General features: G+C 51.0%; 1 long non-coding RNA gene and 1 other non-coding gene across 2 annotated transcripts; both read right to left on the bottom strand.

Annotated features, from left to right (window-relative positions):
• Nucleotides 1–4,316: 4,316 nt before the first annotated feature.
• On the bottom strand, nucleotides 4,317–9,560 carry LOC141277391 (uncharacterized). Its single transcript, XR_012328717.1, has 2 exons — nucleotides 9,312–9,560; nucleotides 4,317–9,166 (listed from the first exon to the last, which is right to left on the bottom strand). It is a non-coding gene; the product is annotated as an uncharacterized lncRNA (long non-coding RNA).
• On the bottom strand, nucleotides 8,825–9,011 carry LOC117309861 (small Cajal body-specific RNA 16). Its single transcript, XR_004524151.1, has one exon.
• Nucleotides 9,561–11,223: the final 1,663 nt, after the last annotated feature.

Raw genomic sequence — 11,223 nt, 5'->3', positions numbered from 1 at the left:
GTGTCCGTGATGGGGGAGCCTTATTCAAACCCAGGCAGGAACATTTTATGCGGTGCAGATGAATGTTCTGTCTACCACTTCAAAGCCTTTTCTCTCAGGGCCCCCAGCCTTATGAAGAGTGCTCTGTTGTTCAGTGGTTAAAAGCAAGGGCTTAGAGATAGGGGCTTCAAGCCCCAGCTCTGCCACTCACTGGCTTTGTGGTCTCAGCAGAGTTACTTAACCTCTCTGAGCACGTCTCCATCTGTAAAACTATTAATGGCAGGAGACTCCTGGGTTCTATGAGGATTCGATGAGGTCAAGTGGTCAGAGTTCCCCGCCGTGGTAACCACATAAGACAAGGTAGCTTCCATTACCAGAGGGTGAGGGTGATAACGGGGCTTTGGCCCACACACTTGCAGGAGGCTCCTACACAGGTGCTCCTGAGGGCCGTGCCGTCTGCCTGCACAGCTGTGGACACAGCTGCAACCTGGGCCCAACACCACCAAGAGCTATCAGGGCCACAGTGGGACTCGTGTCCTGGCCCTGGCTCCTCGGTGGGTCCTGCCGGCTGCCACAGCTGCAGGGCCCCAGGCCGGCTCTTCAAAGCCCACCTTGCACAGTGGACCAGCTGGCACTGCAAACTCTAATCCAACACACCTGGTCTCCTCTGCCTCCCCGCTGAGTATCCCCAAGGCCACCTTTCTCTCTGCACGTGCAAGCAATTCTTCAGGCGCTGCAGGCCACACGCTGCCCTGCCTTTGCTTGGGGAGAGCTTAGGGCTGGCCCCGGGGACTGATAGACCTGTTCTCCAGAATGGGTTCCCACGCCCAGAGACTCGACATCCTGGCCCTCACCCTGCACATCAATGTTATGCTGGCGGTACCTTCCCTGTCCCATGGCCACTGGCTCACACAGGGCTACGTGGTGGCTTTTGCCTTGCAGTTAGGGTTGCCAGGTAAAATAGGGAATACCTGATTAAATCTGAATTTCAGATAAACAACACAGAATTTTTTAAAAGTATAAGTATATCCCATACACTATTCAGGACATACTTAAACTCAAAAAAAAAATTCCTTGTTTATCTGAAATTCAAACTGAACTTGGGCCAGCTTCTTTGATTTGCTAAATCCGGCAGCCCTGCCTGGACTACTCTGGAGCGGGGCTTAGGGTTTGAGTGTGCAGAGTAGAGCGCGTCCACTCAGGGGTCAGGTTCTGGCTCTGCCACCTGCCAGCTCTGTTTCCCTGACCTCGAGGCCTCAGTTTCTCATCTGCAAAATGGAGATGACAGTACTGGTCCCTGCTTCGTATGACTGTCGCAGGGAGGAGATGTGACAGGGCACAGGAAACCTGCCACGTCGGAAGTGCTCCCCTGCCGTGTCGCGGATGAGGGAGGGAACGCAGCAGCGGGCTGAGGTCCAGCTCTCACAGCCAGGGTAGGACGCTCTCCTCCCCCAAAAGGGGGTGTGCTGGGAGTGTCAGGCACAAAGGTGCACATTTCCCAGGACACGGTGGCATTCAAACTCCAGGACTGCCCGGACCCCAAGGGGAAGTGTCCTGCCTGGTGGGTACGGAAGGAAGCCCTTGTCTGCTGGACCCTGGGCTTGCTCGTGCCCCTTGACTCCTGAGCCAATCAGAGGGGTGACAGGGCTTTGCCAGGTTCTCCTGGGCCTCTCTGAACCACTGGACTGAAAGAGGGTAAAGAGATTTGGTTAAGATGAGCGGAAATCACCCAGCTAACCACCAGGCAGCACGCCAAGCATTCCCAGGCTTCCTTCCTCCTCTGGATCATAATTTCTGCAAGCCATGTCACTGCATGATAACGTTGTTTGTTAAATCAAAGCAAAGGGTCCCGACATTCAGTTAATCACTGCCAGTCTGCAAGGTTCCTGTTACAGGTATAGATGTGCTCGGCCTTCAGACGGGACACTTTGAAAAGAGTGACACAGAGAAGCAGGTCTGCTGCTTCAGCAAACATCATTTCCTGAGTGCCAGCTGCTGCCTGGCTCTTCCAACCCCCAGCAAGCTCTCCAAATGCCCTGCAAGGCACCGAGCAGAGACCTCTCCCAGTTGCCACTCCGCCAACATGAACAGCCAGGTAAAAGCCTGCGCTTTCCAAATGCCCTTGGAGCTAAGTGTGACACATCTAGGTGCCCACAGGACTGTTCCCTCTGGAGGCTCCGGGGAGAAGCCATTTCCTTGCCCTTTCCAGCTCCTAGAGGCTGCCACACTCCGTGGCACGTGGCCCCTTCCACCCCCTTCAAATTCAGCATCACATCTCCTCTCTGTCTCTGACCCTCTGTTAAGGACCCTTGTGATGACCCTGGGCCCACGCGGCTAGTCCATGATGGCCTCCATCCCAGATTTCTTAACTTCATCACATCTGCAAAGCCCCTTTTGCCTTGTAAAGTGACATATTCACAGGTTCTGGGGGTTGGGGTGTGGACATCTTTGGGGGTCATTATTCAGTTGACCACAGTAACTGTCCTCTTCATCCCAAAGCCACTATACCCCTGTCCCTTTTGGCCTCGAAGGGTGACTGCAGAACCCTCTGGTCCTGGAATTCCCCAGGTGAGAGCCAGCACCAGGCTGTGCTCAAGTACACCCCACCTTCAGGGGACACCTGTCAACCTCTCCCAGGACTCTCTCCACATCCTGGTGGCGGCACCAGGATGGGCTGGCAGGGTCTACAGCTTAGCAAGCACCCAGCTGGGGACGAGATGTTGGTTTCTGCTTCCAGCAGCCGCCCCCCCCCCCCAACTCTGGGCGTTCACCTGGGGTACCACGCCCTCTCTCGTGTCGGTGGGAGGAAAGGGGCAAAGGCTCTCACTGCAAACCTGTCTTCCCCATAAGCCCGAGGAGGCTGGCATATCCTGTCTTGAGAAAGAGAGGCCAGATGCAGGGCAGCTGGACCTCATGAAAAGGCGCAGGACAGACAGCCCCAGGTGGCACAAGATGGGTCAGGTGAGTAGGACAGAGAATTGGCACTAAAGAGCCAGAGAGAGGAAACTGTCAGCTGGGACCAGAGCTGGTCTCAAAGGACAGGTGGGCTCTGCTTAAGTGAGAACACGTGGGGTGTCTCAGGCTGGGCTGACCAGAATGGCCCGAGCAGGGTGTCTGCGTGCGGACAAAGGCGCTGACCCAGGAGGTCAGATTGACGAAGCCGGTGGCGCAGGCTCTGGAGGGCCTTGAATGCCGAGCTAACTCTGGAAACCACATACCTAACAACATGTGTATCATGCGTGTCTGCCCGAGCCTGGAGAATGGTGCACAAGGACCCACGCAGGCCACAGGTTGTCTTGGCCTGAACTGGGGTGGGGCAGGGGACCATCAGCTCCTTCCCTCGCCTCTCCGCTGCTTAAGGAACACGTGATTTATGCGTTCCTACAGCTCACAGAGAGACTGTGTAGGCCTCTGAACAGAACTGCTAGGCAGGTGGCTGCTTTGTTTCTGACCCGGCCTGTGGTCAGCAGCGCCACCAAGAGCCGTGATGGAGTAAAATTTGTGTTTTTGAGGCAGCACAAGAAAATGTAGGCATAACATACTCCCTGCCCAGGTTGGGCCCTCCCTAATGGGCAGTGTATGCGTTAACCAGACCTCCTCAAAGGCAGGAATGTCTACTCAACCACAAAGATCAACTTTTCTTCCTTTCTTCAGACACCAGCAATGAATTCCTTAAGAACATTCCTTTCCTAACCCTGTCGGGGGTCATGGTGATCTGCTGCTTGCCTCCGACATGCAGATCTGGACTATGTACCGTTGGTGAACTCTGTAAAACGTGTGTCATTTCGTCTCAAAAATACATATAACTGTGCCTTCGACTTCTAAGAAGTGAAGCACCCCTCAGAGATTTCTGAGAAACTGTCTCCTGGGTAGTAACCCTCAGGTTGGCTTGAATAGAATCCTGTTTCTCTTTTTAACCGCCTATTGGTTCATTTTTGTTGACAGTGGCCACCAGCGAGCACAGCTGGGGCCGTGGAGCAGCTCCTCCGGTTTCCGCCCAGGACACCTCTCTCCCCCTTCCTCTGAGGCTCTGGTCCTCAGGGAAAGTCCTCACGGTCTCCAGGAAACTCGGACACCAAAGGCTGACGCTCCTCGCTGGGAGGACCCAGGCTTCTGCTCCAATCACATGAGCTGGAGCCTTGCCAAAGCCACTCGTATTTGTTCCCAAACCTGTGCGCGCCAGCTGACCTCGTTCAATAATACATGATTTAATAAAGGAGGATGCAGACTGGTGAAATACTGTAAAACAAACAAAACAGAAGTGTTGCTCCTATTTGAAATAAAAACAAAACAAATCTAAGTTGTGTCGACAGAAATAACTAATTAACAATCTATAATAGGGATAGAAAAAAATTTTATTTGAGCCAAACAGGACTACAGCCTGGGAGACGGGAGACGGCCTCTTAGGTAACTGAGCAACTGCTCGGAAGCAGGGTTTCCAGCATTGTTTTGTATCTTGTCAAAACAAAACATTAAACAAGTCAGGGATACAGTCCTTCAAGGTTTCAAAAAAAAAAAAAAAACCCCAAAACAAAAACCTATGGGCAGGTACACAGTGAGTCAGTACAGCCTTGGCACCTGGGAAGGGAGTCTCATCATTGAAGGAGTACCAGCATTGGCCTCCCAGGAAGGGAGGCGTTTCATCTTTCTTTCTTTCTTTTTGGCCGCGTTGGGTCTTAGTTGCGGCACGGGGGATCTTTCGTTGCAGAGCACTGCAGAGTGCAGGCTCTCTGCTTGTGGCACGCAGGCTTAGTTGCTCCGCAGCATGAGGGATCTCAGTTCCCCGACCAGGAATCGAACCTGCGTCCCCTGCACTGGAAGGCGGATTCTTTACCACTGGACCACCTGGCAAGTCCCCATCTTTATTTTTCACATGGACGTTCTTTACTTCTGGCCAATGCACCTTTTTCTTTAATGACTAAGGCAGATGTACAATGTACGTTTGACAGGCCACAAGCAGGCTACTGTAGTTAGCATAAAATGCATGTTAAATCATGTATAAGCCGTAATGATTCCCCCACACCTCAATACTGAAAATTTCTTCCATTAGTTGAATACTGTGGAGTCTTATATAAAGCTAAAAATATTTAATTAGGTGTGAGCGGGACAACTCTACAAGATTGGGGGGCTCATAAAAATCTAGATGAATTTGCTCAGATTACTTTGCAAGCATATTTAAGACCTCCCTAGAAGTGTTTAGACCACGCCCACCAAAAATAAAAGGCCTCAGCTTCCTATCAAAACATTAGCAAATGGATGTTATCTTCTTCCATTTTACATTAAAATAAAATGTATGTAACATGTCTGCTTTTTTTAATCCCCGCTTTACCTGACTTTTTGGATAAACCTAATTCCAATCAGATTCTGCTGGTTTAGGAGGTTAAGAATCTCTACCCTATAGTCCCCAGCTGGCTGGGTGATGTGGGGCAAGGGGCTGGAAGTCCTATTTGAACCCTAGGGGAGGCCTGGATGATAAAAGGATGCAAAGTGCAGAGTCCAGAGTCAGCAAATCCAGAGACAGAAAACAGATCAGAGGTGCCCAGGGGCTGGGGGGAGGGGGCTTCCTCTCAGAGTGATGGAAATATTCTGGAAGTAGGCAAGAGCTGAAGGTTTCACAACACTGTAAATGTACTTTAACAAAAACAAACAAACTGAACTGCACACTTGAAAATGGTTAAAATAGTAAATTTTATGTTCCGTGGGTTTTACAAGAAAGTCCTGCCTGCCGTCCTCAGCACTCTCTGCACCTCTCGGCTTATTCCGACCTGTGACTATATACGGCCAGGGTTTTACGGATCTTATCTGCTCTTCTGATTTGTCCTCTTGACACGCCCTTCTTTCCATGTGTTTGTAAAATGCACCGAAAATCCAGGGAAGAACGGAAATGACCATCCTGACGTGCCAGCTGAGAGTCTGAGCGCTTTACACCATCCGCTAACCCAACTCTCACAAGCGCCACCTGGCAGGAAGCATCGTAATTATGACCATCGTCCCCATTTTACTGAAACTGAGGGACAAACAGGGAAGTGGCCTGCCCGAGGTCACACTGCAGGCCAGCGGTGGAGCCTTTGGCTACATCTGCCCGTCGGCGCTGCTCCGCCCGGGTCACCTGAGCTGACGAGCTGCCGCTCCCAGCACTGCCCGTGGTGGCCCTGCCTCCCCTGACACCTGCAGCCCTTTTAGATTATTGGTCCATAAAGACCCACCAGAGGCTGGCCTTGAAGTTGCAAAGCTACATCTCGGCCTTGGTGGGCACTAGCGGGCCACACCCTCTCGGGAGATGAGGTGAGTGTGAAGTCGGGAGGGTCACCAAGTATGTCAGGCAGGTACCTGGCTCTGGCACGACTAGGTCCAAAGTCCAAGATAACTCTTCTACACCGCATAAAAAAATGTATGTACTGTTTGTAACGCCCTTGACCACGACACGAAGATAGCATGGAACACTCTGATGACAGCACTATGTATAGAACCACCACCATCACAGCTCAAGACACAGGCTGGTTTTTCCTTTCTGCACCTTAACAGATGGCAAAACATTCGAAGACAGTGGAACTTGGGAGAATTCTCTGCTGTGAAGTATGGCCCCAGCTAGTGCCAGCAGAGCCCCCAACCTCTGCAACAAAGCCTCCTGACCCTGTGATATGTGCACACACTAGGTGTCGGGGGGCGGGTAGATTTCAGATCTTGGAGAGTATTTTATTGTGTGAATTTTTAAATTCTCTGAATATTCAGCCTTGCTGAAGTCGAACAAGTCTGACTTGGCGAGGGGGGGTTCTGCGCCCACCGAGAAGCCTGGGGTCGGGGTGCTCAGGGACTAACTTACTGGTCCAGGGCACTGGCAGCACTGAGGGTGTGTGACCGTGAGTCACTCTTCAGTCGGGAACTGTGCTGCCCACTGTGCCCCCTCGGAGGCCGAGGTGACACACTCAGTGCGTGGTCACCGGGCACGGAACCCATAACGTGTATGAAAAGTCTCCTTGGGGTCTGACTCCTTTTATTTGTATTCTCATACAAAACAGGGCATTAAACAGGTCAGCACTCAAAAACTATGTAGACAGGAGTTAAACCAAACAAATCTGCAAAGCGCTAAAGCAAAACAATTACATTTCAGGCGCACAGAACCGGGCAGAAACGAACTCAGCAGATTTTCACCCACCACACACACAAATCTTCCAGTGAACTCACCTGCAAAAAAACCACACTTCATCGGTTTTTATTTGACTTCGGCAAGTCTGAATATTCAGAGAATTTAAGACTGTTAACACAATAAAACACCCTCCAAGATCTAAAATCTACCTTCCACCAAGAGTACGATGCAGCCGGTGCCCCGCAGCGACCGATCAGCCCCCGCCTTCCAAGTCTACGGGCTCCACCCCAGTGACTCCCTAACCCACCACTGCAGGCACACCTGGACATCTGCCCACCACCACGTGGGGCCCTCCTGGCCCATAGTGGGCACAACAAGCCGAACTCTGACAAAGCCCCCCATAACGCAACACCAGCCCATCTATTCCTACCTATTCCTCCCTTTCTCTCGCTGTGCAGTTCCCCAGTTTCCCCCCAACTTTTGAGTTCCCCACATCCTCTCAAGCACTTTCACACTTCCTCCCTTTGGTCACACGTTTCATCGGCTGGAAACGGCCTTTACTTCCTCACAGGGCGGCATTCTGCCGGGTCCCACTGGAAACGCCTCTTCCTGGGGTCCAGGGCACTTCCTGCCGTCTACCTCTCTGCATCCCAAACCCTGGAACACCAGGGACCACTTTTCTTGACGGCCCCTCCAAAGCTGAGACGTAATGCTTTGACCGCTGTAGGTACTTCGATGAGTTGAAGAATCATTTCTCCATCTGTGTGCTGACAACAAAACAGGTAAAGGTAGGAGAGGGAGGAACATGCCGCTTCGTGAAGGAGCTGAACCACACCAAGAAAATAAAAACGAAAGCAGTTCCACAAGCAGTTACTGTGTGAGATGCCCAGGAATGATCAACGTGTGGATCCTCCCCAAAGTGGAACCTGTCTCAGCCCTTCTTCAGGACGTGAAAGGGCATCTGTGTGCCACGATCTGTCACTGCCCCCTCCAACAGGTTCCAGAGCTGCGCGGTCGCACGCGGTCCCACACAGCGGCCACTAGGCGCACGTGGCCATTTACATTTAAATTAAAATTCCACTCCAGGCTCGGGGCCTGCTCTACAGGAGGACACAGATTATAGACCAGCATCGCAGAAAGTTCTGCTACTGTGCTGCTCTGTACACCGGGCTCTTTTGACGTTACAATTTTCAGTACAACATCTTCTTGTTTAAATCCCATACTAACCTCCCACTATTCTCAGGCCCAAGCCCCAAATCCTAACATAAGCCACAGGCCCTGTGTCGTCTGGCCCTCCTCACCTTTCCAGCTTCGTTTCACACCGTTTTCCACTTTGCTTTCCAGGCTACAATGGCCTTTTTCCAGTTCCTCCACTAGCCATACTCGCTAGCCCACTGGACCTTTGCACATGCTGTCCCCTGGCCTTCCCACCAAACTCCTACTCATCCTTGAGTCCTTCAGAGTCCAGCTCAAGGGTCTCATCCTCAGGAAAGCTTTCCAGTCTCCATCAGATTCTTTAAGACACATATTCTCATTAGACTATGCTTTCCTTCAGAGCACTCACCTCGGATTGAATTATACCCTCTTTAGGGTGATCACTTAATTTTATCTCCCCAGCTGGGCTGTAGCTTCCTGAGAACAAGGGCCGTAACATCTCTGTATCCCTAACACTTAGCATGGTGGGTGGCCAAAGAATCAGAAAATATTTATTGAATAAAACATCAACACTGTTTACAGCTTTTCTTCTTTCAGCGAAAATCCTGTTTGCAGTATCATACATGATCATCAAACTGCTGCTAGAATGTTCACACCTGTTACTGCAAATTCGAAACCCAGGAAAAACCTCTCCTGGGAATTTACTTTAGGTCAGGGTCGGGCTGCCTGGTACAAGGCTGCACCCACAACTGGGCAGGTTCAACAACACAGGAGCCTCTTCCCAGACCATCGGCCTCAGGACACTGCGTGTCCACGCTTGACATACCTGGATCCCCCAAACTGAGGTCACTCCGTATACGGTCACCGACAAGAAGGAGCAAAGAAAGGTTGCATGCCTTCATCCAATCGCCGGGGTCTGGAGAGCTCTTATTGCCTGAGAAATACCTGGGAAAAGAAAGTGATACCACGTACTCTAGGAGGATGAGTCTCACTGGATGTTTACACACCCCCAGAAACTCATGCTGGCCCCCCAGCCGGGGAATCCAAGGCTTTTCTGCGCGGTGCAGTGCCTCCTACAGTAGCCCCTCACCCCGATTTTGGTGCCTGCATTCTCTCTCCTCCGTCCAAGCCGCAGTTGCTATACGGGGGGCGGTCCCAGAAGTCCAGGCACCCAGAGCTTCGTTCCCGGCCCGGGGAGGGAACCGGCGCCGCGGGCCAGCATCACCCTGCGGGCCGGGGATCTGCCACCCGCCGGGGTCGAGAGCGCACATCTCCTCGGACACCAGAGAGCACGTGCCGCCACTCTCTTCCTAATCCCGAGCCAAAGCCGCTCCGCATACGCACTTCCGGCCGTAAGTGACGACTTACCATAGAGACGGCACCTAGAAGGTCGCCCTTAGCTTTGAAACTGGGTCCTCCATGGCCGCCTTAAAGGGGCCGCAGCCGCGAGATGTTGATTAATGGGGACGAGCGCTCTAGCGAGAGGGGAGGGTCCTAGAGCAAGAGAATCAGAAGGCCATCCAGGTGCCTGGTGCTGAGCGTGAATTATCCCTTTACTCCTAATGCAACCTTAGGCAGCGGGTAGGTACAACGATCACTCCTGTTTTCCAGGTGAGAAGAGCAGTGCTGCAAAGAAGATGAGTTATTTTCCCAAGCTTGGCCAGCCAGCAAGCCAACGGCCCTCTGCTTTCTATGTTAGGAATCACAACCCAGCAGTTTTGGAATCTGCCTTTAGGCAGGGCGGTGCTCTGGTTAGCCACAGGCCCCCTCCAATCCCTATTGCTTTTCACCCACTGTTCTCCACATTTACGGCACCCGAGGTCCCAGGAAGGTGTTTGAATTTGTGACTTGGGGCCTCCAGGCTAAAAATCCCAACTCATTGGCACTCAAATCCTTCAGAATCTAGCCTGGTATGCTGCTGCTCTCTCCCTCCGTCAATTACGAGGAACTTCTCACCATGCCCCCTGAACACCCAACCCTGCCAGCCTCATCTTCCCAGAAGTCTTGAAGGACAGGATTTGTTTTTGCACGTGTAGTTCCTCACAGAGCCGGGCACCTGGGCGCTGCTCACTCCAGGTGTTGAGTGACATGGGAGGAGGTGAAGCAATCTGTCAGACAGGCTGTTTTGCTACTTACCATGTGGCTTAACCTCATGGACCTCTGTTTCTCTGTATGTGAGATATAAGGCTGCACCGGGTCCCAGCCTTCATTTATCAGTAAACCTCTTTTTTTAGATGCAATATTTTTTCGGAAATCCAGTGGTTAAGACAGATAAACTTTCTAAAACCCAACAACGAAAATATAAGAAACCCTATTTAAAAATGGGCAAAGGACTCAAATCAACATATCTCCGAAGGAGACATACAAATGACTGATAATCACATGAAAAGATGCTCAACATCATTAATCATGGTACCACAGTGAGATACCACTCCTATCCACTAGGATGGCTAGAATCCAAAAATCTGAAAATAAGGACCATTGGGGAAGATGTAGAGAAACTGGAACCCTTGTACATTGCTGGTGGGAATGTAAAATGATGCCGCTGTGGAAAATAGTTTGGAAGTCCCTCAAAAAGTTAAACATAGAAATGTCGTGTGACCCAAAATTCCACTCATAGGTATATACCCCAAAGAATTTAAAATAAAGAGTCAGACAGATACTTGTGCACCCATGTTCATAGCAGCTTTATTCACAAAAGCTACAAGGTGGAAACAACCTAGTGTCCATCAACAGATGCATGGATAAACAAAATGTGGTCTATACATACAGTGGAATATTATTCAGCTGTAAAAGGAGCCAAATTTTGACATATGCTACCATGTGGATGAATCTTGAAAGCAGTGAAAGAAACCAGACAGGAAAGGTCTTGTATTGTATGATTCTGTTCATATGAAATATCTAGCATAGGCGGCTCTTAGAGACAAAGTAGATTAGAGGTTACAGGGCGGGGGGAGTGGAGAATGAGGAGTTACTGCTTAATGGTCATGGAGTTTCTATTT

The sequence above is a fragment of the Tursiops truncatus genome, chromosome 20 (genome assembly GCF_011762595.2).
Source record: "Tursiops truncatus isolate mTurTru1 chromosome 20, mTurTru1.mat.Y, whole genome shotgun sequence".
In the NCBI taxonomy this organism is placed as follows: Eukaryota; Metazoa; Chordata; class Mammalia; order Artiodactyla; family Delphinidae; genus Tursiops; species Tursiops truncatus.
This window is presented reverse-complemented; position numbering and strand designations above follow the sequence as displayed.